Below are 12337 nucleotides of genomic sequence, written 5' to 3'. Positions count from 1 at the left end.
AGTTAATAAGAAAGTTAAGTCTCTGCACATATTTAAGCTAGACTTGTTCACAAGACTGGGTTAATTTTTGATAGCCAAGTAATACTTCTTTTTCCATTGTGTATATTATTAATTCTGTGATCCCATTAACAGATCTTTTTGTTAACGTTACCTCTATATTTGTGTCTTACTGGTTTATGCTCATTAATTCATAAAGTAATAATTTTCACAGACGTCAATAAAAGCATCTTAAGCACGCATATTTGAAACACCGAAAATAGTATCCCAGTCTGTTTTTTTAATTATATCATTTATTGCATCGGCTTCCAGTGATAAATTCTGGGATCTCTGTTTCATTATGTAGTCTAATCATGGATGGAATGTGGGAGGGTCATTCATTTCTTGATATGATGTGTAAGAAATTGTCATCCCTTGTTTTTTGTGCTCAGTTGCAGTCTCTTGTGATTAACCTAGAAAATTAATATTTGTGGATATTTTTTGGATGCTGAGTAGTTTACTCAGTCATCGTTCGGTTAGTCAAAATTCCCAATAAGTGTTATATTTTATTGATTTTTACATCCTGAAATTTAGTTAGTAAATTCTCACAATCTGCTCAGAACATGGATGGTAAATGCTTTCGGTCCACATTTGCTGCGACCTTAAGCTGTAAAATAATTTACTGAGAAATGTAAGGGATTCATAAGGTCACAGGAGATTACTAGGCTAATTGCTCAAGAGCCCTTACAAGCCTAGCCAGTTTTACCTAGATTTTACCCAATTTTCTATCCCTAGGAGAAAGATAACAAGGGTCAGCAAGCAAAGTTTTGACTATTTTTACAGCCTGCCTCTGTCTATAATGGACATGGGTGCCACCCTGGAGTGAATTTATAATTTGCAGTCCATTGGTCCAGATTGCACTTGAAGATAAGCGGGTAAAGTCTGTGCATCACGTGAATAGGAAGCTTATTCCAGAGGACAGGTGATACATATTTGTCTTTCCAACATGATATATTTATGTCAGAGATCAGGTTTGGAGCAGGTAACCCTCATGCTGTTAGTTTTGCAAATATGCAACATTTCCATCAGGGCTGGATCAGTGACTGCCTTGTAGGTCAGACACAGAACACCCCTCAGTAATTGGTAGAAAACTGAATACATTGATAGGGCTTTTAATCAGTCTGTATATGATATGTTGATTATACCCTGTATTGTTTTGGTTAGAAACCTCTGAAGACACTCCAGCTGTTACAGGTGCCTGGTGAAGCACATGCCAAATGGTGAATTATACTTGATTATTGGTCTAATGAAGGCCAAGTCAATGGCATTATAACAGCCTTAGATCTGGATGCTATGTCCTTACTTATAAGTTGAGACACATAGAAGGATTTCCTCACCACCTTGGACACATGATGGTTAAAGTTCAGATTACTATCTATCTAAGTGCCCAGATATTTCACCACTGGGTCCACTCTTAGGGGGTTGCTATCAATGTTGTAATTTGCAGGGGTATCTGATTTCCGAAAGGATATTAGTATGCACTTCTTCACATTCAGTTTGAGGCCTTGGCTCTAACACCAATCATCTGCATCAGACCTTTCTGTAGGATATCAACATCATTTGGGGAGTCAGTGATTGTCCCCAACTTGCAGTCATTAACAAACTTTATGAGCCAAAGGCCATCTACATTTACCTTGACATCTGAGAAGTATATCCCAAACAGGAGGGTGCCTAGCACTGAGCTCTGTGGTACTCCACTGCTGATTGGTCTCTTGCTGGTTGTGGATTCCCCATGTGTCCTATCCATTAGCCATTTGGCTATCCATCTGGTGACATAGAGGTTTATGCCGAATTTTGAGAGTTTATCTATTATACCTGAATGGGGTATTGTGTCAAATGCCATGGCCAGGTCAATGTATCCAGTATGCACTGTCTTACCCTCATTCATGACCTTGGTGACCTTCACAAAAAAGTCCAGCAGATTGAGCATGCAAGACCTCCCCTTGTTGAAGCCAAGCTAGGCTTGGTGTAGAGTCTGGAGATTTCCTATGTCATTGTTAATCAGGTCCATGATTATCCTTTCCATACCCTTACATATGATGCTAATCAGACTTGTGGGTCAGTAGTTTCTTGGGTCAGTTCATGCTCCACCCTTGTGCAGAGGGATGACTGTTGCTGTCATCCACACTACTGGAACAAAGCCTGTTGGACTGTGGTTAAATAGAGACCTGAGTATGTCTGCTATGTCACATTTCAAGCTTTTTAATAGGTTCCCTGGGATTCAATCAGAGCCCATTGATGCCATGTTTCTAGCTTTAGAGAGTGCAGTGATGTCCTGTTCTTTTTTGATAACAGGCAAATGAATGGTAGGGGGTATTTTATAGGGAGTGACCGGAGGTGATTAGAGGGTGAATTTTGAATTTAATTTATTGGCCAGCAGGTTTACCATTTCATCTGGCTGAGTACAGGTAGTGTCATCTACAGCTAACTCAGCACATTGTTGAGTGTTTCCCTTAAGATTTTGGACATAATGAAAAATGCTTTGTGGTTATCCTTTGCTTGGGAGGCTATTTTGTTCTCGTATTTAGCTTTTGAAGACATGACTAGTTATTTGATTTTCCTGTTGAGACTAGAGAGGGATTTTCTTCGCTGTTATGCACCCTCCCACTTACTTCCAGACAGGAATTTCTTCCTTCTGTTGCATAGTTTATTTATGTCAGGGGTCCACCAGGATGGCTTGTTTTTATGGGTAGATCTGGGTTTGGTTTGGTCAGGTACTGCCATTTCTATGCAGTTTTGTAATTGGCTGTACAGGGCATTTGTGTATACTTCTGCATAGGCCTCCATGTTTTCTCTGTTGGAGCAGCCTTAAAGTTACCTATGCTATCACTTAATAGACAGTAATTTGCCTTGGAAAAATTCTTTAAGGTTTTAGGGTTTGATGGGAGTTCTACTGTTACATTTATTGCAAAGGAGAATGATTTATGATCCAAACTTACCAATGAGAACATTACACAGGGGGTGCAACACTCCCTCATGTTTGTGAATACTATGTTAAGGATATTTGAGCCCCTAGTGGTAGTGCAGACCAGCTGTTCCAGAGCATTCACATTATTAAAATCCAGGAATCTCTGAGTCTGTACGTTAGCAGTCAAATATGCTTCCTGTTTTATGGCGAGGTAGTTAAAATTGCCCATGAGTAGTGTGTTAGGCTGAACGGTAATTGATTCTAGTAACTTCAGGTATGTGGAGTGGTTTTCATGGTTCATGGTTCATGGTTGGAGACCTGTAGCTAACGATGATAGGAAGGGTATTTTGCCTTTACCAGCTGGATATGGAGTAGCTCAAGTGAGTCATTCTGCTTGACCAATCTAGAGGTGTGATTGCTTTTTATGTAAATGGAAACACTTCCTCTTTTCATTTGTTCCTTTTCGTAGGGTGGCCTGAATGTATGGTAAGCATTGTAGCCTTACACTCCTGGAGTACTTTCTGCTGCCTTGAGCCATGTGTCTGAAACTACACACAGATGTCAGTATTAGCCAGGGTGAGGAAAGCTTCCAGGGAGTGCAATTGCTTGTTAAGATTCCTAGCACTGAGCAGTAGTACCATCAGCTTGGCAATAGAAAACTTAGCCAAAATGGTAGGTCTGTTGATTTAGCACTGCCTAAAAAGGCACTATGGGGTTGGCTAATGCCTTGGCCAATATTCGAAAGCCTAGCGGCGACAAGTGCAGAACATCTCTAGCAAAGCTGCATGGTCTGTTGATCATGTCGCCTCAGGCTGTCAAATACTGGATCCCCTTGGAATGACACCAGTAACTAAGCTAATTATTGAAATCAGTCATTTTCTGTTTATATTGTGTTACCATTCTTGCTGAGGGTAGAATGCTATTCAATTCAAGGCTCATACCAGCCTGCAACATGTATTCAAAGAGGTCCATCATGTCTCTTATCAGATAATCCAGGGAGGTACATTGCAGGTCATTCACACCCACAAGGATTATGACTGAATCATACTGGCATTTGTGGTTAAGTGACCTGAGTTGTGGTTGAGAGGACACCCCATCAGTCTCAACCTTTAATTTCATGATGAAGCTGCATTTCTTTAATTCTGGTTGTGTTATTAGACATGTTTCTCCCAAACTTGTGTACTTTTATTTATCTGTTAACCTGAACCAAGGTAATAACTATTTGGACTTAACCATGTATGATGTGCTTTTCCAAGACATCTACTGTTTCTGTTCTCCCAGGCAACACTACCAAGACCACAGATCAAGATATAGGGTTCCACTGCAAAGTGATCAGTTAGTTCTGAGATCTAACTGCTAAACAATTGCTTCCAGTCTGACCTGAGCCCCCTTCATGGATCGCAGTCACTATTAAATACTCAACTCCTTGTGATAATACTATGTCCTGCAGGCTATACTAATAACGCCTTGAGAGGAGGCACCCAGAAAGGGCCCAAATCCTAAACAGGAGTATTTGTTTTCTTTTCTTCTGTGCCCTCTACCTTTCTACTAGTTTCTTAATAAGTGAAGTACCTGATTTCTTGTGGGTTTCAGCATTATTCTGTAAAGGATACAATACAAAATAAATTAAATGAATATTTGGTTCAGCAATTGTTTAAAATATTGAACAACTATACCTAGATGAAAATGTTAATAGAGGAAATTGATAATTTGTTTTGACAATTATTGCTTATATTTGTAGAAGAACAGGGACACAGTATAATTACTTGGACAGATGGCTCTTCATTGACTGTCCATGGACTGACCCTGCTGCAGTACAAAGATTCCCTTCAGTTCCTAATGCCACTGCCCACATACATGGCTATATATAAGGTGTACAATGTACTATGTAACATGGGTCAAGGATGAGACGTGTGAGTGCAATAAATCAGTTTATACTTATGGAGAATATTTTCAGGTCTTCATAAAAGTATTGGTAGTAGAACCTTTATCAGAGAAAGAAATTGCAGTATACCCTAAAACGTTTGCTTATATATGCATCCATTTATTTCTTTAAGATTCCTCAAGTAATATAATTTCATAGTTTCATAGTTTCATAGTATAGTACTAGGCTATCTGCCCTGGGGCATTTGTAAGCCTAGCCATAGTGATGTGGCTTTTGCCACCCCATGAAATGGTACAAAAAATGTACAGAATAAATTTAGAATACTGTGCCTTTGTCTAGTAGTGACACAATGAAGGTCCCCTTATATAATAGAATTAGTTTACTGTGCCCCTGTCTAGCAGTGACACAGATGTGACCCCTGGGGTAAACTTACGATCTCCCATCCAGTCATCAAGATTTCTCTTGAAGAGAGTCAGTGAGGGGCTATGCCTAATACGAACTGGGATCTTGTTCCAAAGCATGGGAAGCCTCTGGGTTATGAATCTATCCCTCCAGCATGTCCTATTCATACTTGTGCCGAGGTTTAAGTCTTTAGCTCTCATGGTCCTGATGGATTTGGATTTTTTGAGGTGGAGCATGTCCATCAGATCCTGATTGGACATGGCCTTGTACGTCAGGCAGAGATCAGCTCTGAGCAGGTGGTATGCTACTGAATAGAGCTGAAGTTTCTTTAGTCTGGCAGAATAAGACACATGTTGGAGACCCTTGATCCTCTTGGTGAGGTACTTTTGTGGTCTCTCCAGCTGTTGCAAATGCCGGGTGAGGTACATACCAAATGGGGCATTGTACTCAATCATGGGTCTGATGAGGGAGGAATACAGGGGTACAATGACATCCTTGGATCTGGATGTGAATCCCTTCATGATGAGGTGTGCAAGGTAGAATGTTTTTCTAACCAATTTGGCAACGTGGGTGTCAAATGAGAGGTCGCTGTCGACTTGGGTCATTAGGTCTCTGATTACTTTTTCCGTACTCAGTGGGTTGCTGTCTATGTGATAATTTGTGGGTACTTTGTTTTTCCCTAAGGGGATGACTATACATTTTTTGGCATTTAGTTTAAGGCCGTGACTCCGGCACCAGTTGTCCATTTATGTGAGGCCTTTTTGTAGGATGTGTGTGCCTGCTGGTGTATCGACTATGGCGCCTAGTTTGCAGTCATCTGCGAACTTTGTCAGCCACAGCCCTCCCATGTTTGCTTTAATATCTGAGAAATAAATGCCGAACAAGAGGGGTCCCAGGACAGATTCCTGTGGGACACCACTTGTGACTGGCTTTGAGTCTGACATTGCTCCAGCGATTTTAACTTTATGGATTCTGTCCTTTAGCCAGTTTGCAACCCATCTAGTGATATAAGGGTTTACTTTTAAGCTGTTGAGCTTATCTATGATGCCTGAGTGGGGTATTGTGTCAAAGGCCTTAGCCAAGTCCAGGTATGCTGTATGGACTGCTTTGCCCTCATCAATGGCTCTAGTGACTGTTTCAAAAAAGTCAACCAGATTTAAAAGGCAGGATCTGCCCTTTACAAAGCCGAACTGGGTGGGGTCAAGTGTCTGTAGGTCCCCTATATCTCTGTTTATGAGTTCCATAATGATTCTTTCCATAGCTTTGCAGACCAGGCTGGTTAAGCTTATGGGGCAGTTGTTTCCAGGGTCTGTAGAGGCACCCCCCCCTTGTGGAGTGGGACCACTGTTGCTGTATGCCAGTGTTCAGGTACATATCCCGAAGTAAGGCTAAGGTTAAATAGCATTTTTATGTGTGGGTTTAGCTCCTCTTGGAGTTCGCGTAACACGCAACCCGGGATACCATCAGGTCCCATTGATGCTGTGTTTTTTGTTTTGTTTAGGCCGGTTCTCACTTGGACATCTGAGATGACAGGGAGATTACATTCAGCTGGGATAAGTATTTCTTCTTTTGGGGGTGAAGGAGGGGAGAAATTTGCACTGAACCTGTCAGCCAGAATGTTGGCAATATCTGTGGGTTCAGTGTATTTTTTGTTGTTGTGAATCAACTCTGAGCATATCTGAGGGTTTCTGCCCAGGTTTCTAACATAGCTGAAGAAGGCTTTGTGGTTATCTTTAGTGTCCTTAGCGATTTTTCTCTCAAAGTTGGCCTTGGATGTTTTTATGAGAGAATGTAGTTTTCTGCTAATGTTGATCAGAGATGTCTTCCTTTCATGGGATTTTGCTCTGACGTGCAGTAGCTTCCTTCTTTTGTTATACAATTTGTTTATGGCTGAGGTCCACCAGACAGGATGCTTACCTTTGGTGGAGATGGACTTGGATTTGTTTGGGATTGCATGATCCATGCATTCTTGGAGATGTCCATAGAAAGCATTTGTGAAGGATTCGGCATTGTGGGATGTGGTATCCACTGGCACAGTGGGCTTAAAGGATACCATCTCAGTCTTAAGAAGAGTGAAGTCTGCTTTTGAGAAGTTTTTCACTGTGGTCTTTTGTGCTGGGAGTGGAGGTGGGATATGTATATCCAGGGTGATTAGTTTGTGGTCAGATCTCACTAGTGAGGTGTATACTTCCGGTGTGGAGCATTTTGTCCCCATGTTTGTGATGATCAGGTCTAGTATATTATCTCCCCTAGTGGGAGAGGTGACTAGTTGTTCCAGTGCATTTGAATTTATGAATTCCAGGAACCTTTGGGCTAGGGTATTAGGGCTAGAATAATGCACCCAATCTATGTTTGGGTAGTTGAAGTCTCCCAGTATGATGGTATTTTGTGATACATTCATATCCTCCAATGTCTTCAGGAAGGCTGAGTGGGGTTCTTGAGATTGAGAGGGTGATCAGTAACATGCTACCAGTTGTATAGCAGTTTTGCCTATGGTTAGTTGCACCTGTATGGTCTCTGATGCTTCATGTGTTGCTACTAACCTGGAGGTGTGGGTGTCCTTGATGAATATGGACACCCCCCCCTTTGTGGTTCGGCCCAGGTTTTAGGGCCGAAAAGCATGATACGAGGTATAGCCTGGTAGCGCTGGGGTGCTCTCAGGATCCTTGATCCAGGTTTCAGTTACTGCACAGACGTCGATGTTCTCCATGCTGAGGAGTGCATCAAGTGCCTGCATCTTGAGATTTAGACTTCTGGCGTTGAGCAGCATTACCCTTAGTTTTTTTCCATTTTTGTTTTCTAAGGAGGTGGGTTTGTCTTTTGAGCCTTGCCTAAAAAAGGCACTATGGGGTGGCAAGAGCCTTAGCCAATATCCGAAGCCCAGTGGTGACAGGTGTAAGCCATCCCTTGCGAAGCAGCGTGGCTTGTCCAACATGTCATCCCAGGCAGACAGACATTGGATCCCCTTAGAATGACACCAGTACTTGAGCCAATTGTTAAAGCTGATCATCTTGTCTTTGTATTGTGGTATCATTCTTGGTGAGGGCAAGATGCTGCTCAGGGTCAGGGTCATACCAGCCTGGGCTACATAACCGGAGAGCTCCTCTATGTCTCTTTTCATGTAGTCCAGGGAGGTACGTCTCAGGTCATTCACACCAGCATGGACAATGACGGAGTCATATTTGTACTTGCTTTGGAGTGACTTGAGTGCGTGTGTTATGTGGTGGATCCTAGCTCCCGATAGACAGCTCACAGTCACCTTCTCCTTGTTCAGCCTGGTCAGCGGGACATCAGTGTGCCTGATTTATAGAGTCACCTATTACTAGTGTATCAGGCAAGGTGTTTGGCCTTAAGGGCTGTGATTGGTTGACACACTGATTTATTGAAGTATATGTTGCATGTGTTTTGTTTTGAGGTGGTGGATTTTTGGATGTCTGCTTTTGGAGCCTCTGTTGTTTTGGTAAGTTTTTTATTAGAGCCTCCGAGTATGTCTTTGTGTTTTTATGTGTTTGGTTTGCATTTGTGGTAGGTCTATGTGGGACTGGGATTGTTGTGTGTGTGGTTGCCATCTCCTCCTGTCTGGTCATGCCAGCCCTGAGTTGAGAGAGTTCAGCCTCCAGTTTGGCTATATAGTTGCATCTCTCACATGTATTTGTGTTTGTTGGGAGGAGGAGAGGGTTGTCTGCATACACGAGACAATTATAGCATTGTCTCTAGATACCCAGATTGACCAGCTGAATTGGAGACGACGCCAGTAATCTACCACTCGACATGCTAGAACAGTATAAGGGAGTGCTGTACCTTTAAGGGAAGTGGATATTCACAGGGGTGGTAACTAGATGCAGTGCTTTACTTAGTACAAGAGTGCTTACTTAGTAGAGAAGTATTGAGAACAAGTGCTAGGCTTATAATATAGTGAGTAGTCTGGTTATACTAAGAGTAGAGCTTCCTTAAGGGAAAAATTGAAGAGCAGACTTGGCGGAGCCAGAAAAAGTTTAACCTTGTTTAACCGGCCGTGCAAAGCCGTGCAAACGCGGATTTTAAACAGTGAACTACAAAAGAGCTAGAAATGGTCCAAAACAACCAATTACTACAGCTTCTTGTGCTGAGGTCACTTCCTACAGGGACATGTAGGCTGCTCAAGGCTCCCCACTCCCACTGGTGAGCAAAGAAACTTCCTTCTATCCAAGTAAGGTAATGGACAACACAGGAACTACACCACAGCCCAGAATACAGCAATGCCTGTAAACTGGTCTAAACTAGTCGAGGAGAGGCGGGAAAACAAGGATTATTTTTTTGTTTTTTTGGTAGAAACACAAACAGCAATAATCCGCAACTGTTTGTCGGTCAGTCCTGTGTCACTCACCCAGGATTGGATTCTTGCTATTGCACAATGACATTATTTAAGAAAAAAGTCTTAATTTTCTAAATAAAGTAATTGTATAAAATGACTTTAATGTTCTTCTGCTGGCTTCTGTCTAGGTATTTATCTTCTACATCTTTACCAGAAAGGCTCATCCAGACTCTGCTACACTTTGCTGTGAAGGAAAGGTTAGTTTGCTGTTATTTTTTGTATTTCTGTATTGCCTTTCTATATTTTGAATACTGTAGTTTGTTTTCTTTACCTTGTGTTTTCCTTGCATTCTGTTTTAACAGCATATTAAAACTTCAAAAGAGACCACAGCTCTCTCTGTTCTGAGTCAAGCAGAAATAAGAACTGATTAATTAAGGACTCATTCATAAGACAGAAGAGGTCACTTAAGGTTAATCACTTGTTAACAGAGGGGGTGGAGCTAGGAACTAAAATTTCTATTTAAGGAGTAAACTAAAACATTTCAGAGCTTTACCAGAAAGTCTCATCCAGACTCTGCTACACTTTGCTGTGAAGGAAAGATTAGTTTGCTGTTATTTTTGTATTTCTGTATTGCCTTTCTATATTTTCAATATTGTAGTTTGTTTTCTTTACCTTGTGTTTTGTTTGCATTCTGTTTTAACAGCATATTAAAACTTCAAAAGAGACCACAGCTCTCTCTTTTCTGAGTCAGGCAGAAATAAGAACTGATTAATTAAGGACTCATTCATAAGACAGAAGAGGTCACTTAAGGTTAATCATTTGTTAACAGAGGGGGTGGAGCTAGGAACTAAAATTTCTATTTAAGGAGTAAACTAAAACATTTCAGAGCTTTACCAGAAAGGCTCATCCAAACTCTGCTACACTTTGCTGTGAAGGAAAGGTTAGTTTGCTGTTATTTTTGTATTACTGTATTGCCTTTCTATATTTTGAATACTGTAGTTTGTTTTCTTTACCTTGTGTTTTGCTTGCATTCTGTTTTAACAGCATATTAAAACTTCAAAAGAGACCACAGCTCTCTGTTCTGAGTCAGGCAGAAATAAGAACTGATTAATTAAGGACTCATTCATAAGACAGAAGAGGTCACTTAAGGTTAATCACTTGTTAATAGAGGGGATGGAGCTAGGAACTAAAATTTCTATTTAAGGAGTAAACTAAAACATTTCAGAGCTTTACCAGAAAGGCTCATCCAGACTCTGCTACACTTTGCTGTGAAGGAAAGGTTAGTTTGCTGTTATTTTTGTATTTCTGTATTGCCTTTCTATATTTTGAATACTGTAGTTTGTTTTCTTTACCTTGTGTTTTGCTTGCATTCTGTTTTAACAGCATATTAAAACTTCAAAAGAGACCACAGCTCTCTCTGTTCTGAGTCAGGCAGAAATAAGAACTGATTTATTAAGGACTCATTCATAAGACAGAAGAGGTCACTTAAGGTTAATCACTTGTTAACAGAGGGGGTGGAGCTAGGAACTAAAATTTCTATTTAAGGTGTAAACTAAAACATTTTAGAGCTTTACCAGAAAGGCTCATCCAGACTCTGCTACACTTTGCTGTGAAGGAAAGGTTAGTTTGCTGTTATTTTTTGTATTTCTGTATTGCCTTTCTATATTTTGATTACTGTAGTTTGTTTTCTTTACCTTGTGTTTTGCTTGCATTCTGTTTTAACAGCATATTAAAACTTCAAAAGAGACCACAGCTCTCTGTTCTGAGTCAGGCAGAAATAAGAACTGATTAATTAAGGACTCATTCATAAGACAGAAGAGGTCACTTAAGGTTAATCACTTGTTAACAGAGGGGGTGGAGCTAGGAACTAAAATTTCTATTTAAGGAGTAAACTAAAACATTTCAGAGCTTTACCAGAAAGGCTCATCCAGACTCTGCTACACTTTGCTGTGAAGGAAAGGTTAGTTTGCTGTTATTTTTTGTATTTCTGTATTGCCTTTCTATATTTTGAATACTGTAGTTTGTTTTCTTTACCTTGTGTTTTGCTTGCATTCTGTTTTAACAGCATATTAAAACTTCAAAAGAGACCACAGCTCTCTCTGTTCTGAGTCGGGCAGAAATAAGAACTGATTAATTAAGGACTCATTCATAAGACAGAAGAGGTCACTTAAGGTTAATCACTTGTTAACAGAGGGGTGGAGCTAGGAACTAAAATTTCTATTTAAGGAGTAAACTAAAACATTTCAGAGCTTTACCAGAAAGGCTCATCCAAACTCTGCTACACTTTGCTGTGAAGGAAAGGTTAGTTTGCCGTTATTTTTTGTATTTCTGTATTGCCTTTCTATATTTTGAATACTGTAGTTTGTTTTCTTTTGTGTTTGTGTTTTGCTTGCATTCTGTTTTAACAGTATATTAAAAACGACAAAGAGACCACAGCTCTCTCCAGGCAGAAATAAGAACTGATTAAACTTAGACTCATTCATAAGACAGAAGAGGTCATAGCATTTAAACTTTGGGTTAAGAGGTAATTACAGGAGTTAACATTAGGAACTAATTTAAGGAGTAAAACAAAACATTTCCAGACTTTTCAGAACATCCAGAAGCTGGCTCACTTAGCTGCATCCAGAAAGGAAAGTTTGTTTGCTGTGTTATTTTTGTATTTCTGTATTGCCTTTCTATATTTTGAATACTGTAGTTTGTTTTCTTTACCTTGTGTTTTGCTTGCATTCTGTTTTAACAGCATATTAAAACTTCAAAAGAGACCACAGCTCTCTGTTCTGAGTCAGGCAGAAATAAGAACTGATTAATTAAG

Source organism: Protopterus annectens, chromosome 2.part2 (genome assembly GCF_019279795.1).
Source record: "Protopterus annectens isolate FY-2018-M chromosome 2.part2, PAN1.0, whole genome shotgun sequence".
NCBI lineage: Eukaryota > Metazoa > Chordata > Ceratodontiformes > Protopteridae > Protopterus > Protopterus annectens.
Note: the sequence above shows the minus strand (reverse complement) of the source record.